The following is a 15,575-nucleotide window of genomic DNA, read 5'->3' as shown; positions in this document are numbered from 1 at the left end:
ACTGCTTAGATGGTAAGGAGTATGTGACACAATGATATTATCCCACCCTTTTGTGGAATCTGAACATTTTAGATTCCAAATAAACCTTCCCAGTTACTCAGTCTGACACCCTGGATGTGTGGATGAGAAAAATTTGGTCCAAGGAGATTCAAAAGCTCATCTGACATCTGGACCTGGAAAGTGTGTCACTTGCCTCTTTTTTCTCCCCACCTAAGTCAGGAGTCTTCCAACTGGGTGACAAGGAGCAGGACAAAGGCTTGCTTCCTATGACTGCTGAGAGAAGTAGTAGGAATATTCTGAAAGCCGAGTTACAAATCCAGAAACAGGAACACCAGGGGGGCATGAGGATGAGTCTGTGTTCCCCTAACAGACTCTACAAGAAAGAGACAATGAAATATACATGATCCCATGACAAATGTGTTTATTTTTGCTCATATAACCGAAGACATAAGACATAAGGCATGTCATGTAGAACTCAAAGAATCAGAAAGCATTAGAGAAATCAGGCACTGTGTGTCAGTAGTCAAGAAATGTGATGTTTAAATACATAACCAAAACAGAGATCTAAGTACTATTCCTTAATTCCTATTTCATAATGGTTGAAAATGAATGACTGTGATAAGAGAATCACTTAACAAAATGTAAACATTTGGCAGAAAAACTCATATTTTCAGTAACATGTAATTTATTTTGATTTCTTATTTTTAATGAATGATTTTTATCTCAAAGTAACCCATTTACATGGTTAGAAAATATGAAATAATAAAGAAAAGCTTAAGTTGAAAAGCAACCTCACGTTACGTCTTCCCTACTTCCTCACACGAGGCAACTACTTTTATCTTTTTTGTTTGTTTTTATTAATCATTATTATATCACCAACTAGTAGTCTTAATCAATATTTCTTGGTTTATCAATTAATCCCTTTTGAAATTGGTTGTATTTTGTGTTTTTATTGTCATCAGGTGAACAATTAGATGTTTGAGTAAAGAAAATTGAATAGGTTTCCTGTCTACAGGGCTTTTATGACTTTAGAAGGCCATGGACATTCACTGAGGAAATGAAAGTTAGCTGATAAACACTGATATATCTAGGTATACTGGTAGGTAATGGGTCATGTCGTTTATTTGTTTATTCACATATTTACTTATTTAGCGCTACATTTTAATTTTTTTCCAAGTTTCTTATATAGAGTATTTTACTCCTACATTTTAGGAAAACTTATATCTTCTCTTTACTGTTGTTCATTAAGACAAGGATCTCACTATGTTTCTGGACTCGAACTCCTGGGCTCAAGTGATCCGCCTGCCTCAGCCTGCCAAGTATCTGGGACTACAGGCACGTGCTACCCCACTTGACTTAGAAAAACATATTTTAAAATTTAGAAAGACATATGGTTAGAAATGGTGAAATAAAGACACATATACCACCAAGTGAAAACACCACAATGAGAGAGAAAGTTCCGTCTTCATTAAAGTTAGAAAATATCCACAATCCATATGTTAAACTTACATCGTTTATGGAAGACACAAGGATAAAACATGATAACATGTACCTTTATGTTCTCGCGTGACAGAAAACCTTTGACGTTATGTAGCGAGGACTTGAAGTGTCCAAAGTACGATTCCTTTATTTAGGAGAGCAAGGTCAAGGGTTTGAGGGAGCTATTGACCCAGCACTGAATTCTCACCCCGTAAGGTTTAGGGAAGAGGAACAAATGAGGAAATCTGTAGGCATCTACCTACTCAAGGGGCCAGATTCTGGGGTGGCCTGGGTAGGTTTACTGCCTTGCAGCTACCTCTAATGATCAGCTGAAGGAAAATAAACACATAAAATACTGAAGGGAGAGAGAGTGAGAAAGAGGAAGGAAAGAGGGAGAGAGAGACTTGCGACATACAGGACTAAACAATTTGACACAGAGATTCCTGCCTCCTCAAGGGGCTGCTAGCCTCCTCTGAGAGCACAGAGCACACATACCCTGGGGCAGAGTTGGTGAGGCCCTTAGAAACAACAAGCCTGGATGAAACTGCCTTTCTGCTGGTTCACTTCTCTGGCCTGTATCATATCTGCTCCAACAGCTAGCTCCAAAATGAGCACCACAAATATAATTTATAATCCATTAGGGTTCAGTATAGACAGCAAGTAAAAAGAAGGAAAATAATATAACAAACAGAAGGGATGTAAAGACTGCTCTTCAAGGTCATACCAGGAAGCAGGGGAACATTTAAAAAACTTTTTATGATATTCTCTAAATTATAGAAAGTATGACCTCATTGAAATCAGAATATAAGTGAAAGATAAACAAATCAAAAAAAAGAAATGTAAGGTGTGGTAAGGAAATGAATACCAAGCTGGCAGATATCAGTAAATAAAAGGAAGGCATAATAAAAAATCATGGAAATGAAAACAATTTATAGTCAGTAAGAAGTAGAATTGAACCTGCTGAAAACAGCCAAGGGACATTTGAGACAGGCTTTGAACAGCCAAAATGAGAAACATGAAATTGAAAAAAGAATTCGTAAGTTTAAGAAGAACAATACATGCAGAACATGAGATCGAGTATACATATAAAAGGCGTTATTGAAGTAAAAGGAAACAGAACAATAAAAGAAAAAATGTCCAAAGATACAATAAAAGAAACATTTTCTGAACTAAAAATCAATCTGAATATATGTTTTCTTTCATCAATGATGTAATGACTGACAGGGAAAGGGATACAGTGATGCCCCTGATTATACAGGGTTTTAAAGATGAAGCTGAGGAAGCAGGAATGTCTGTAACGAGTGGCTAAACAGTGCTAACCTCCTGGATTGTTTTCGGAGGAGTCACTACAACTACAGGCCAATGAATTTATCATGCCAGACAATACAGTGCCAGGGAAGGGATGTACCAGAGTTCACAAAATCCCTGGGGCCACAAGTAGCAGTGGCTGTGCACCACTGACACTTGTGTCAAATAGCAGTGGCTGGATATTCCTGAAAAATGAAGTAAAATTAAACTAGTGGTCACCCACGAAGATGTAGTTGACATGCCAAGCAGCAATAATGAACATGGTGAAAAGTTCAACAGGAAAGCTTCATCATGCACACGTTCAGTGCCCATGCAGCCACAGACATCATGGGCATTAGGATTTGGGGCCATGCACAGAAACTGACCAAGCAGCAGAGGAATGGTTTTTTTGTAATTCACAATGGCTCCTGTGCTGGCCAAGATGACTGTGATGAGCAATGCCTGTGGCAACATGTTCAGCCTCATGCACGGAACATGTCCAGAGACAGCAGGAGGCATTCTGATCTGCTTACCACATGAGCAAGCAGCTTGGCTCTGTGCAGAGATAAACTGCCCCAAATGTGGTAGAGGCCACCAAGGATGGATTACTGGGATTGTTGAGAAGGACAACCATGCAGCTGGAATCGTAGACCAACCCTGGATCACTGAGGTTACCCAAATAGCCACTCACAATGTGAATCCCACACCTGGGGCCACCTCTTAATCTAGACAGAAAGAGCTATTTGGTTTTGTTTTAAAATAGATCTATTTCCTTTATCATCACTTCAATTAAAGACTATAAACAACAAAAATCTCACGGTGTCTACACATCTGGTGACCCTAGGTCAATGTGTGAGTGGATACAATTAACAAAATAAAATCCATTGTCTTTTTTTCCTGTTACATTAACTGAAATTGCACCTAATCTCGAGTCAGCTTCTGAGTTGAGAATTATATAGTTACCTGATACTGTTGTGAATCTCTAGACACTTATCTCTTGCACATAGGTGCTCTCTTTTTAAAAGTGCTTTCACATAGGACAGACATTACCAATAGCAAAGTCAAATAGCAGTTGATGTCTTTTCATTTCATGTATGTTTATCAGGTAAGTCTTATGGTTTTTTAAGTATCTTGAATGGTTTTCTGGAAAGACAGCATTGGTAAGTGGCACATGACGGTATCCCAGTCATAAGAGGGTTACGTGATTACTTCTAGTCTTTGAATTGAAAAGCCCTGTCTTGTCATTCAAGAGCGTCTTATACCCAGGACATTCTCCAGTACAGAATTCGGTTCAACACGGCAAGTATTTCACTGCATGAAAAACATTTTGAAAAAATGAAACTGTATTTCTTTTTTTGTAGCCTTCCTCATATTTACAGTAATACCATTAATGGTTTCCTTTATCAATAGCAAAAAAGGATACTTTTTGCAATGTAATGTAATTAGACATTTCATAATGCAACAAGGAGTTCCCTTCCAAAAGAAGGTTCATGTATAACACTCATTTACAATTCAATATATAATTATGCAAATAATTTTAAACATAATTAATAAAGACTGTTCTATGGATGGTAGTGTTTAATACATTTTATATTTTGTATAGTGATTTCAGGCTTTTCTTAAAAGCAAGAGCTATATTTAGTCTAATTCTTAGCACTATTTTGTCCTTTGCATTACTACTTTTTTTTTTTTTTTTTTTTATTATACCTTAAGTTCTAGGGTAGATGTGCATAACATGCAGGTTTGCTACATATGTATACTTGTGCCATGTTGGTGTGCTGCACCCATCAACTCGTCAGCACCCATCAAGTCATCATTTATATCAGGTATAACTCCCCAATGCAATTCCTCCCCCCTACCCCCTCCCCATGATAGGCCCCAGTGTGTGATGTTCCCCTTCCCGAGTCCAAGTTTCCTCATTGTTCAGTTCCCACCTATGAGTGAGAACATGCGGTATTTGGTTTTCTCTTCTTGTGATAGTTCGCTAAGAATGATGGTTTCCAGCTGCATCCATGTCCCTACAAAGGACGCAAACTCATCCTTTTTTAGGGCTGCATAGTATTCCATGGTGTATATGTGCCACATTTTCTTAATCCAGTCTGTCACAGATGGACATTTGGGTTGATTCCAAGTCTTTGCTATTGTGAATAGTGCCGCAATAAACATACGCGTGCATGTGTCTTTGTAGTAGAATAATTTATAATCCTGGGTATTTTATATATATATATATATATATGTATGTATATATATATATACACCCAGCAGTGGGATGGCTGGGTCATATGGTACATCTAGTTCTAGATCCTTGAGGAATTGCCATACTGTTTTCCATAATGGTTGAACTAGTTTATAATCCCACCAACGGTGTAAAAGTGTTCCTATTTCTCCACATCCTCTCCAACACCTGTTGTTTCCTGATTTTTTAATGATTGCCATTCTAACTGGTGTGAGATGGTATCTCATTGTGGTTTTGATTTGCATTTCTCTGATGGCCAGTGATGATGAGCATTTTTTCATGTGTCTGTTGGCTGTATGAATGTCTTCTTTTGAGAAATGTTTGTTCATATCCTTTGCCCACTTTTTGATGGGGTTGTTTGTTTTTTTCTTGTATATTTGTTTGAGTTCTTTGTAGATTCTGGATATTAGCCCTTTGTCAGATGAGTAGGTTGCAAAAATTTTCTCCCATTGTGTAGGTTGCCTGTTCACTCTGATGGTAGTTTCTTTTGCTGTGCAGAAGCTCTTTAGTTTAATGAGATCCCATTTGTCAATTTTGGCTTTTGCTGCCATTGCTTTTGGTGTTTTAGACATGAAGTCCTTGCCCATGCCTATGTCCTGAATGGTACTACCTAGATTTTCTTCTAGGGTTTTTATGGTATTAGGTCTAACATTTAAGTCTCTAATCCATCTTGAATTAATCTTCGTATAAGGAGTAAGGAAAGGATCCAGTTTCAGCTTTCTACTTATGGCTAGCCAATTTTCCCAGCACCATTTATTAAATAGGGAATCCTTTCCCCATTTCTTGTTTCTCTCAGGTTTGTCAAAGATCAGATGGCTGTAGATGTGTGGTATTATTTCCGAGGACTCTGTTCTGTTCCATTGGTCTATATCTCTGTTTTGGTACCAGTATCATGCTGTTTTGGTTACTGTAGCCTTGTAGTATAGTTTGAAGTCAGGTAGCGTGACGCCTCCAGCTTTGTTCTTTTGACTTAGGATTGTCTTGGCAATGTGGGCTCTTTTTTGGTTCCATATGAACTTTAAAGCCGTTTTTTCCAATTCTGTGAAGAAACTCATTGGTAGCTTGATGGGGATGGCATTGAATCTATAAATAACCTTCGGCAGTATGGCCATTTTCACGATATTGATTCTTCCTATCCATGAGCACGGTATGTTCTTCCATTTGTTTGTGTCCTCTTTGATTTCACTGAGCAGTGGTTTGTAGTTCTCCTTGAAGAGGTCCTTTACATCCCTTGTAAGTTGGATTCCTAGGTATTTTATTCTCTTTGAAGCAATTGTGAATGGAAGTTCATTCCTGATTTGGCTCTCTGTTTGTCTGTTACTGGTGTATAAGAATGCTTGTGATTTTTGCACATTAATTTTGTATCCTGAGACTTTGCTGAAGTTGCTTATCAGCTTAAGGAGATTTTGGGCTGAGACGATGGGGTTTTCTAAATATACAATCATGTCATCTGCAAACAGGGACAATTTGACTTCTTCTTTTCCTAACTGGATACCCTTGATTTCTTTCTCTTGCCTGATTGCCCTAGCCAGAACTTCCAAGACTATGTTGAATAGGAGTGGTGAGAGAGGGCATCCCTGTCTTGTGCCAGTTTTCAAAGGGAATTTTTCCAGTTTTTGCCCATTCAGTGTGATATTAGCTGTGGGTTTGTCATAAATAGCTCTTATTATTTTGAGGTACGTTCCATCAATACCGAATTTATTGAGCGTTTTTAGCATGAAGGGCTGTTGAATTTTGTCAAAAGCCTTTTCTGCATCTATTGAGATAATCATGTGGTTCTTGTCTTTGGTTCTGTTTATATGCTGGATTACGTTTATTGATTTGCGAATGTTGAACCAGCCTTGCATCCCAGGGATGAAGCCCACTTGATCATGATGGATAAGCTTTTGGATGTGCTGCTGAATCTGGTTTGCCAGTATTTTATTGAGAATTTTGCATCCATGTTCATCAGGGATATTGGTCTAAAATTCTCTTTTTTTGTTGTGTCTCTGCCAGGCTTTGGTATCAGGATGATGTTGGCCTCATAAAATGAGTGAGGGAGGATTCCCTCTTTTTCTATTGATTGGAATAGTTTCAGAAGGAATGGTACCAGCTCCTCCTTGTACCTCTGGTAGAATTCAGCTGTGAATCCATCTGGTCCTGGACTTTTTTTGGTGGGTAGGCTATTAATTGTTGCCTCAATTTCAGAGCCTACTATTGGTCTATTCAGGGATTCAACTTCTTCCTGGTTTAGTCTTGGAAGAGTGTAAGTGTCCAGGAAATTATCCATTTCTTCCAGATTTTCTAGTTGATTTGCGTAGAGGTGTTTATAGTATTCTCTGATGGTAGTTTGTATTTCTGTGGGGTCGGTGGTGATATCCCCTTTATCATTTTTTATTGCGTCTATTTGATTCCTCTCTCTTTTCTTCTTTATTAGTCTTGCTAGCTGTCAATTTTGTTGATCTTTTCAAAAAACCAACTCCTGGATTCACTGATTTTTTGGGGGGTTTTTTGTGTCTCTATCTCCTTCAGTTCTGCTCTGATCTTAGTTATTTCTTGCCTTCTGCTAGCTTTTGAATGTGTTTGCTCTTGCCTCTCTAGTTCTTTTAATTGTGATGTTAGAGTGTCAATTTTAGATCTTTCCTGCTTTCTCTTGTGGGCATTTATGCACACAAGTACTTTTTTTGGGCATGTTTTTTGTGATCCGTGTTAAAAATCTGCATTCCCAAAATTGCAGCTCAGATGTAAGCTTATTATTCAAATAAATGTATAATTCTTAAAATTGCTCTTGTTTAATCAGATGCTCTTTTAGTATTATTTTAGAAACATTGAAAGGGTTTTTTGCCTAAAGTACTATTTGCTGGGAGAAACTAGATTTTGGTTTTATAAAACTTAAATCTTTCATGGGACCTATATTTTCTTGAATTAAATTTTTACTTCTAGAATAAATAAGCAATCTAAAAAGGTGTTATCTGTGTTACTTAAAAACAGGCTTTCTTATATTTTAACCTACTAAACAATGAGGAGGAATTCCTGTCGTTAAGCATAAGGGCACTGAATTCTCAGGTGTCTGTCTTCATAAGAGAAAAAGTGGCACATTCTGCAAGTTTCAGACACTTCCTGCTCACAGGCACCAAAGCCACGTGTGTAAAAAGATCAACTTCTTGCCATAGGAAACCACCCCTGGGAAAACGAACCTCCCTGGAAGAGGCATTCACTTGGACACACCGTGCTCCAGGAACCAGTGAGCAGCCTTTATACGTGTGTGACCAGACCCCCAGCCATAGTATGGTGTGCAGTACAGAACAGCCTGCTATGTAACTGAAACTAACTGGACATTTTACAGGAAGTGATAGAGATGTTGGTCGTCAAAAGCTTCAAATCAGTGATCTGCAAAATAAAATGTGTTAGAAATCTCTGAAAGAAAAGAATTTTTTCTTCTACCGTATTTTGGAACATTATTGTTCCATTTTAAGTATACATATGTATGTGTGTATATAAAAATGTCCAGGAAAATGCCATAACATAATTAACAGGGAGATACACATTTAAAGATGTTACCAAACTTCAAGGATTGACCAAAGTTTCCTAAGGAGAGGACATCTGGGAAAAGAAAAAGTTCTGCTTCAAAAATCAATTTTCTAGAAGAAATGGAATAATATATATGCAGTATACACACATGTATATAACTAAAGACATATAAAATGGTCTTGAGTGATAACGAACAAAGCTGATAGCATTAGTTACTTCTTTTTAAATGTACAAAGCTGATAACATTACTTACTTTTTAAAAAATGTACTGGAATTGGGAAGATAGTCAAAGACACTGATCTTCTTTAAAATTTTAATTTTTTATGAAATATTAATCACCACCACCACAACAAGAATAACAATGATGAAGCAACTTCTACCAAGTTATCAGGATGAGACAGTGTGATCCAAGTTGCTTTTTAAGTAGAAAGGAGCAAACATCATATTCAAATATACAAGGCCTAAACCACCTCATGAAATAATTTTGATAAGCAAGAAATGACTGGAGAAGCCATGACTTTTTAAAAAATTGGTAGTAAGCAGCCAATCTATTATAACATTGTTAGACAATTGTGAAAATTGTTATAGAACAGAATTGCATGCTGTAAACCTGAAAAGATAGTGGGGGAGAAATCAGCTTTTTTTAAATAATCAACTGGACTCAAGAAGGAATATGGTGGGTGAATTCTTATATAAGTAACATTAATAAATGTTAACAATGTCTAAGAATTTAAATTATGCCAAAAAAAGAAATGTGTTTTGATGGCTTTCTCAGATTAGAGTCTCCCAGAAACTTTGAAGGATCTTTCAGAAAGATTCCAACATTAGACAAACCACAGAACAAGGTAATAGAAAGCTGTTATCAGTTCAGAGATGGTGTGGCAGATTATATTATTCTTAAAAAGCATTTATTATTCCCCATCCCCTCCCTGCATATACTACCCCATTTCATTAATGTAGGATTTCACCATGTGACTTTTTTTACTCAATATAACATTAGCAGACTTGACACAACCAGGGGCTTCCAATGTGATTACAAGGTTGAGTCCATTCTCTCTTGGCTCTGTGATTACTATTACAAGAATCACAGGAAGCTTATCATCCCTCATCTTTAGTCCCAAAAGTAAAAATAAAACGGGTGTTAAGAGACAGAGAAGACAAGCCACAGACTGGGAGAAAATATTTGCAAAACACACTCGCAATAAAGGACTTATATCTAAACTGTATTAAAAACTCACTTAAGTTAAAAAAAAAAAAAACTTATAAGTGAGCAAAAGATCTGAAGACACATCTCAACAAAGATTCACAAGTGACAAATCAGCTAATAAAAGATTCTCAATATATTTCATCAATAGGGAACTGAAAATTAAAACAACAATGAGATTTCTCTACACACCTATCAGCATAGCTCAAAAAAATTGGCAATACCAAATGTTTGCAATGATGAAGAGCAATGGGAACTCTCATCTTCATTGCTGGTGAGAATACAAAAGGCTACAGCCACTTTAGAAGACAGTTTGGTAGTTTCTTACATAGATAACATAGTCTTGCCATGCAATCCAAGAATTGCTTCTAGTCATTTATACTAATGAGATGAAAATTTATATCTACACAAAAATATGCACACAAAGTTTTATAGTACTTTTATTCATAATCACCCAAAACTGAAAACAGCTAATATGCCCTTCAGTAGGTTGAGGGGATAAACTGTGGTACATCATATAATGGAACGCTATTCTTCAGGAAAAAGAAACATACTATCAAACTACAAAGGACATAGAGGAATCCTAAATGCACAATGCTAAGTGAAAGAAGCCAGTACGAAAAGGCTACACACTTTAGAATTCCAATTATATAACATTCTGGAAAGGACAAAACTATATAGACTGTAAAACATTCATTGCTTGCTAGGGGTTTAGAGAAAGAAGATGAGAGAAGCGCAGGGAATTTTTATAATGGTAAAATTATTTTGTATAATACTGTAATCATGGCACATGACATTATACATTTATCAAAATTCATAGAGTTTTACAACACAAAGAATGAACCTTCATGTATAACAAATTTGTTAAATTATTTAGGAGGTTGAGGGATCCCAGGAAAGAATGCAGAATATGACAAGAGAATTTAACTGTGTTACAAATGTGTGAAACAGCCTCACTGAAGAGGGTTAGGGAGAGAATGTATTGAAGTAAGTAGCTTTGGAAATGAGTAGAATTTGTAAGATTAAAGGTGAAAGTTACTGCACCTAAGCACTGTACTCTGGCTAATAAAATTGTTTCCCATGTGGTATGGATTAACAATTCTGACACTGATGTATGTGTATACTAATAATGAACAATTATGTAAATGGATGGTGGATGCTGGTTTTCATTGTTAAACAGAAGATTACAAACAAGAAAGGAAAACTATCCATAGTGACCCATGTGGTAATGAATTAGAGTTAGAGACTTACCAATTAATGATTCATTAATTGTACCAAATTGTAACAACTTATGTTTAACTCTTAATATAGATGCACTTCATCATATATAGAAATGTTTATAGATAATTGGACAGATACGGATTAGTATACAAAAATATTTCTTTGCTCTGTCAGCCAAGGAAGCCCATAAGAAGTGACACTATAGGAGCACTGAGCACACGTTGCAGTCAGATCTTGTTTTCTATTTTTCAATAAGGAAACAAGGCCACTTGGAGAAATGATTGATTCTAGGACAGGGACATGAAATATACAAAATGAGCCTGGAGCATCTTGCAGCCCATTAAGAGGAAAATGCACACACACACACACACACACACACGGAGGTATGTCAAAGGAACACAAGAGACAAAAGGAAATAGTCAAAACTGGAACAATATAAGCGATGAAATAAATAGTTTTAAACTGTAAACCCAAATATTTTAAAAATCAAAGAGTCTATACTCATATAAATAAATGATTGAATAAATTAACAAGTGGGAGAGAAGAGAAAAATCTGCCATGCAGAAGAGTTCCAAATAAGTTATGCAGATACTCTACCCCAAAGGAGGAAGTGCGTAACTCCCCACTCAAGTGCAGGCTGCACATACTGTACCATGTGGAATCTAGGAAACGCCTATAGTATGGAAAGCTGGAGGCAGCAAATTTATAGTAAAGAAACCTGACAAGCACCACTTCAGCAGATGACTAAGGTAAACAATTATACAATCAACAATCGTAAATCATGTTGAGAGTATGTACCCTTGGTATCATTGGATGAAAATTCCCCTTTATTTCTGTGATCCTGTGTACCAAAATCCATAACCTCAATCTAATAATGAGAAAAACATTGGAAATATTTCAATACAAGGGCATCCTCCAATATATTAATGCCTGACCAGTACTCCTCAAGACTGTCAAGGTCATTGAAAACAAGTGAAGTCTAAGAAACTGTCACAGCCAGTAGGAAGCTAAAAAGACATGACAACTAAATGTACTATGATATCTCAGATGGGATCCTGGGACAGACAATAGATAATACATAAAACCTAAAGAAATCAAGAAAAATTATGGATATCAGTTAATAGCAACATACCAATATTGATTCATTACCTGTACCAATTGTACTATAGTAATACAATACTACGGGAAATGGTGCAGGAGGAGAGTGGTGTATATTAGGTCTTGGTGTCATTTCTGTAAATCTGAAACTATGAAGTCTATCGATTTTTTAAAAACATATAAAAACATGGGATAGGCCTGAGTCCAAATCTAAATAAGAAACCTAGCCTAGCCAGATCCATAAGCAGGAGATGAAGTTGTCCATCCAGCCTAAATAAGCTGACTTGCAGAACTAGAAAGGGAATTCTGGAAATTCCTGAAAATTTTTGACATAAAGAACACGCAATTTCAACTTTGCTAAATATCACAAAATTGCTCTCCAAAATGGTTCTACTATTTAAACATTCACCAAATGCATGAGTTTTTATTCACTCCCACTTTTGCTTCCCATTGTCAGTGCAAACATTTTAATTTTGGCTACTCTAACGGGGAGATATTTTATTTCTTTGAATCTGTATATCACAGATTCCTAGTAAAGGTGGTGGTCATCTTTTATCAATAAATAATCCAGTAAGTATCTCAACAGATAGAACTTAAAAAAAAATGACTTCAATAGAGGTGTTATGAAATTAACAATAAAGTTAGTTTGAATCAGGATCCAAACAACGTCCACATATTACATTTAGATTATATGTATCACAAGTCTCTCTTAAAATATAATAATTCTTCCTCTTTATGTGCTATTTGTTCTTTTTCTTTAAACAACTAAATCCTTTGTCTTGTGGAATATCTAGGTTTGACTGATTAAAGCATTGTGATGTCATTTAACATGACCCTCCATCCTCATAGTTTTTGTAAATTGGGAGTTAGATCTAGAGGCCTGATGAGATATGTTATTTTTTAAACACTATTTAGTGTCTCTAAATGCTTTCTATTGCCTTACATCAAAAGAAAAATAATGTCGCGTTTGTTCCTCTTTTAGTAATGGAAAGATTAATTAGTGAACTCAGGTCATGTCAGCCTGATCCATCTATTATAAAATTTAACATCTAGTGTTTCTTATCTAACAGTTTTTGCAACTATTAATGACCATTATCTAGACATATTAAGTTTTACAAATGTGGTTTTCTCTATCATTTCTTCTCATTTATTAGCTGTGATTCTTTTCAAAAGAAAACTTTCCTCTACCAATTATTTTGTTACTCTGAAATGTAATCCGTGAAAGAAAAATGACTAATCTCTCACATTTGAAATACAAAGTGTCAGAAACTATCAGAACCTGGGAGATATTGCAGCCACTTTTTCAGCCAGTGGACAGGGGGAGCTGACTCAAGAGATCTAGCACCAAGCTTTCTTCTGCCTTCAGTGCCTTTCCCAGTGCAGCTATTTGAGCACTGAATGCTTCCAGCCAACCTTTCTTGTATTCACCCTCTGAGTCAGAGTCATCTTCCTGAGGGTCCTTGTCAGGGCTTTATCTGCAGAACACCTAGACACTATCTCTGACAAACAGGCTGGGTAGAAACCATTGTAGCAAGAAGAGTGACATTGCTGTCTCCTTTGATATTATTGATCAGCTTTAACTATCTTCAATGAATCTTTATACTATAAGAGACTAGAAGCAACATGTGGCTACACTTGACCCATTTTCACTTGGCATGATTTTTTCTCTACATTTTTTGGTATACATATATATATATATACACACACACACACACATATATATATACATATATAAATGAACTGATAAAATCGACATAGAATAATATTTAAAACTCAAGCCAAAGCTTATATTAGTATCTTCTTTCCTCTTAAGATATTTATTGCACTATATCAAGATCAACTCTAGTGAAGAAATATTTCAGCCTGAAAACATACGGATTTTGTTCAGTGCCATCAAGAGGAAATATATCTTATATATCAGTCCCTTGCTATCTATGACTACTAGGCCAAGTGCTTTAAAATATATGTTACTTTTGACTTCACAAAAACTCTCTAAGTTTGCTTTATAAGTGAATAAAATGCTCACAATCATTCAGATCATTAAGTAGTAAAACTGATATTGTAACCTAGGTCAGAATTGTTTCAAGGCCTGTGTCTTAATCCATTTGCATCGCAATAAAGAAAATATCCGAGGCTGGGTAATGTATAAATAAAATAGGTTTGTTTGGTTCATGGTTCTGCAGACTGTACAAGAAGCATGGCACCAGCATCTGCTTCTGCTGAGGACCTCAACCTGCTTCCACTGACAGCAAAAGGCAAACGGAATTAGGCAACATGTGGTGAGAAAGAAAGGAAGTGAAAGGGAGGTGCCAGGATATTTTTAACAGTCAGTTCTCATGGATGGGGAGGAGGAAACTCTTGAGGGAATTAACAGAGTTAGAACTCATTACTGGGAATACAGTACCAAACTACTCATGAGGGATCCACTCTCATGACCCAGACATCTTCCATTAGACTCCACCTCCAACACTGGGAATCAAATTTCAGCATGAGATTTAGAGGGCACAAATATCAAAACTATACCAATCTGCATACTTTTCTTTGTACTATACCACCAAAAACAATCACTGAACCTCTTTCACTCCCAAGGCACTGTAAAGAAACAGAGTATTAGGGTGGTCTCTGCCCTCTACCACCTAGCTACTTGCTACTCAGGCTGTAGTCTGAGATCTAGCAGCAGGGACTTCACCTGGAGCTTGTTAACTGTGAAGAATCTAAGGTTTTGCCCCAAATCTAGGAAACAGAATCTACATTTTAACAAGACCCCTAAGTATCTCATATGTGCATAAGAAACATGTTTGAGATGCACTGATAAAGAATTCTTCATCTAGTTGTGGAAATAATACAGACACTTAAAAAGAAAACTTACCACACAGAGTGGCCAGAAATGAGAACACATTGAGTTCTACAAGAAGTCAGCAATAGGGGACAGATTGGAGCTAGAAGTTGTATAGCACAGATCCAGGGAAGGTTGCTTGGAGGAGGTGGAGCTCAAACTGGGTCATGCAAAATGCTTTGACTGATAAAGTGGAAGATTGTTTTGAGAAGAAAGACTGTAACAATGAAGTATGGAGGTGAAGACATGTTTGAGACATACAGAATGTTTGAGAAGCAGTGTTGACTCTGCCCAGAATGGCAACTCATCAGACTCTCTAGAAATGCACAAAGGCTGTGGTTTCATCTCTGTTCTCCTGAATTGTACCCAGAATCCAGGACTTTGTTGCTATTCAGTAAATACTTGTAGAATAAAAGGCACTTATCAAAAGTTACACTTCCTCATTGAATGATTTCATATACGCATAAACTCCCTAATTGTTATTGATAGTTCCTGAGTAGGTTGGGGCTTGAGGAGGCAGGTTCAGCCATTGCCTTCCAAACCTTGGTTGTTGTGTCTAAAACACAGTGATGCACTTCAAAATAATGAACATGCAGAATTTTTTAAAGTGGTGCACAGAGATCAGGAACATACATAAGCACCTTACTTCCTGGATAGACATACTATGGCCAGTATTTAGACATATTTCCTTAGAATAGAGTAAT

General features: G+C 36.6%; 1 pseudogene; it reads left to right on the top strand.

Moving 5' to 3' along the window:
• Positions 1–2,668: 2,668 nt before the first annotated feature.
• LOC104655309 lies at positions 2,669–3,490 on the top strand (annotated as a pseudogene).
• The last annotated feature ends 12,085 nt before the right edge of the window (positions 3,491–15,575 follow it).

The sequence above is a fragment of the Rhinopithecus roxellana genome, chromosome 14 (genome assembly GCF_007565055.1).
Source record: "Rhinopithecus roxellana isolate Shanxi Qingling chromosome 14, ASM756505v1, whole genome shotgun sequence".
NCBI classification, from domain to species: Eukaryota; Metazoa; Chordata; class Mammalia; order Primates; family Cercopithecidae; genus Rhinopithecus; species Rhinopithecus roxellana.
This window is presented reverse-complemented; position numbering and strand designations above follow the sequence as displayed.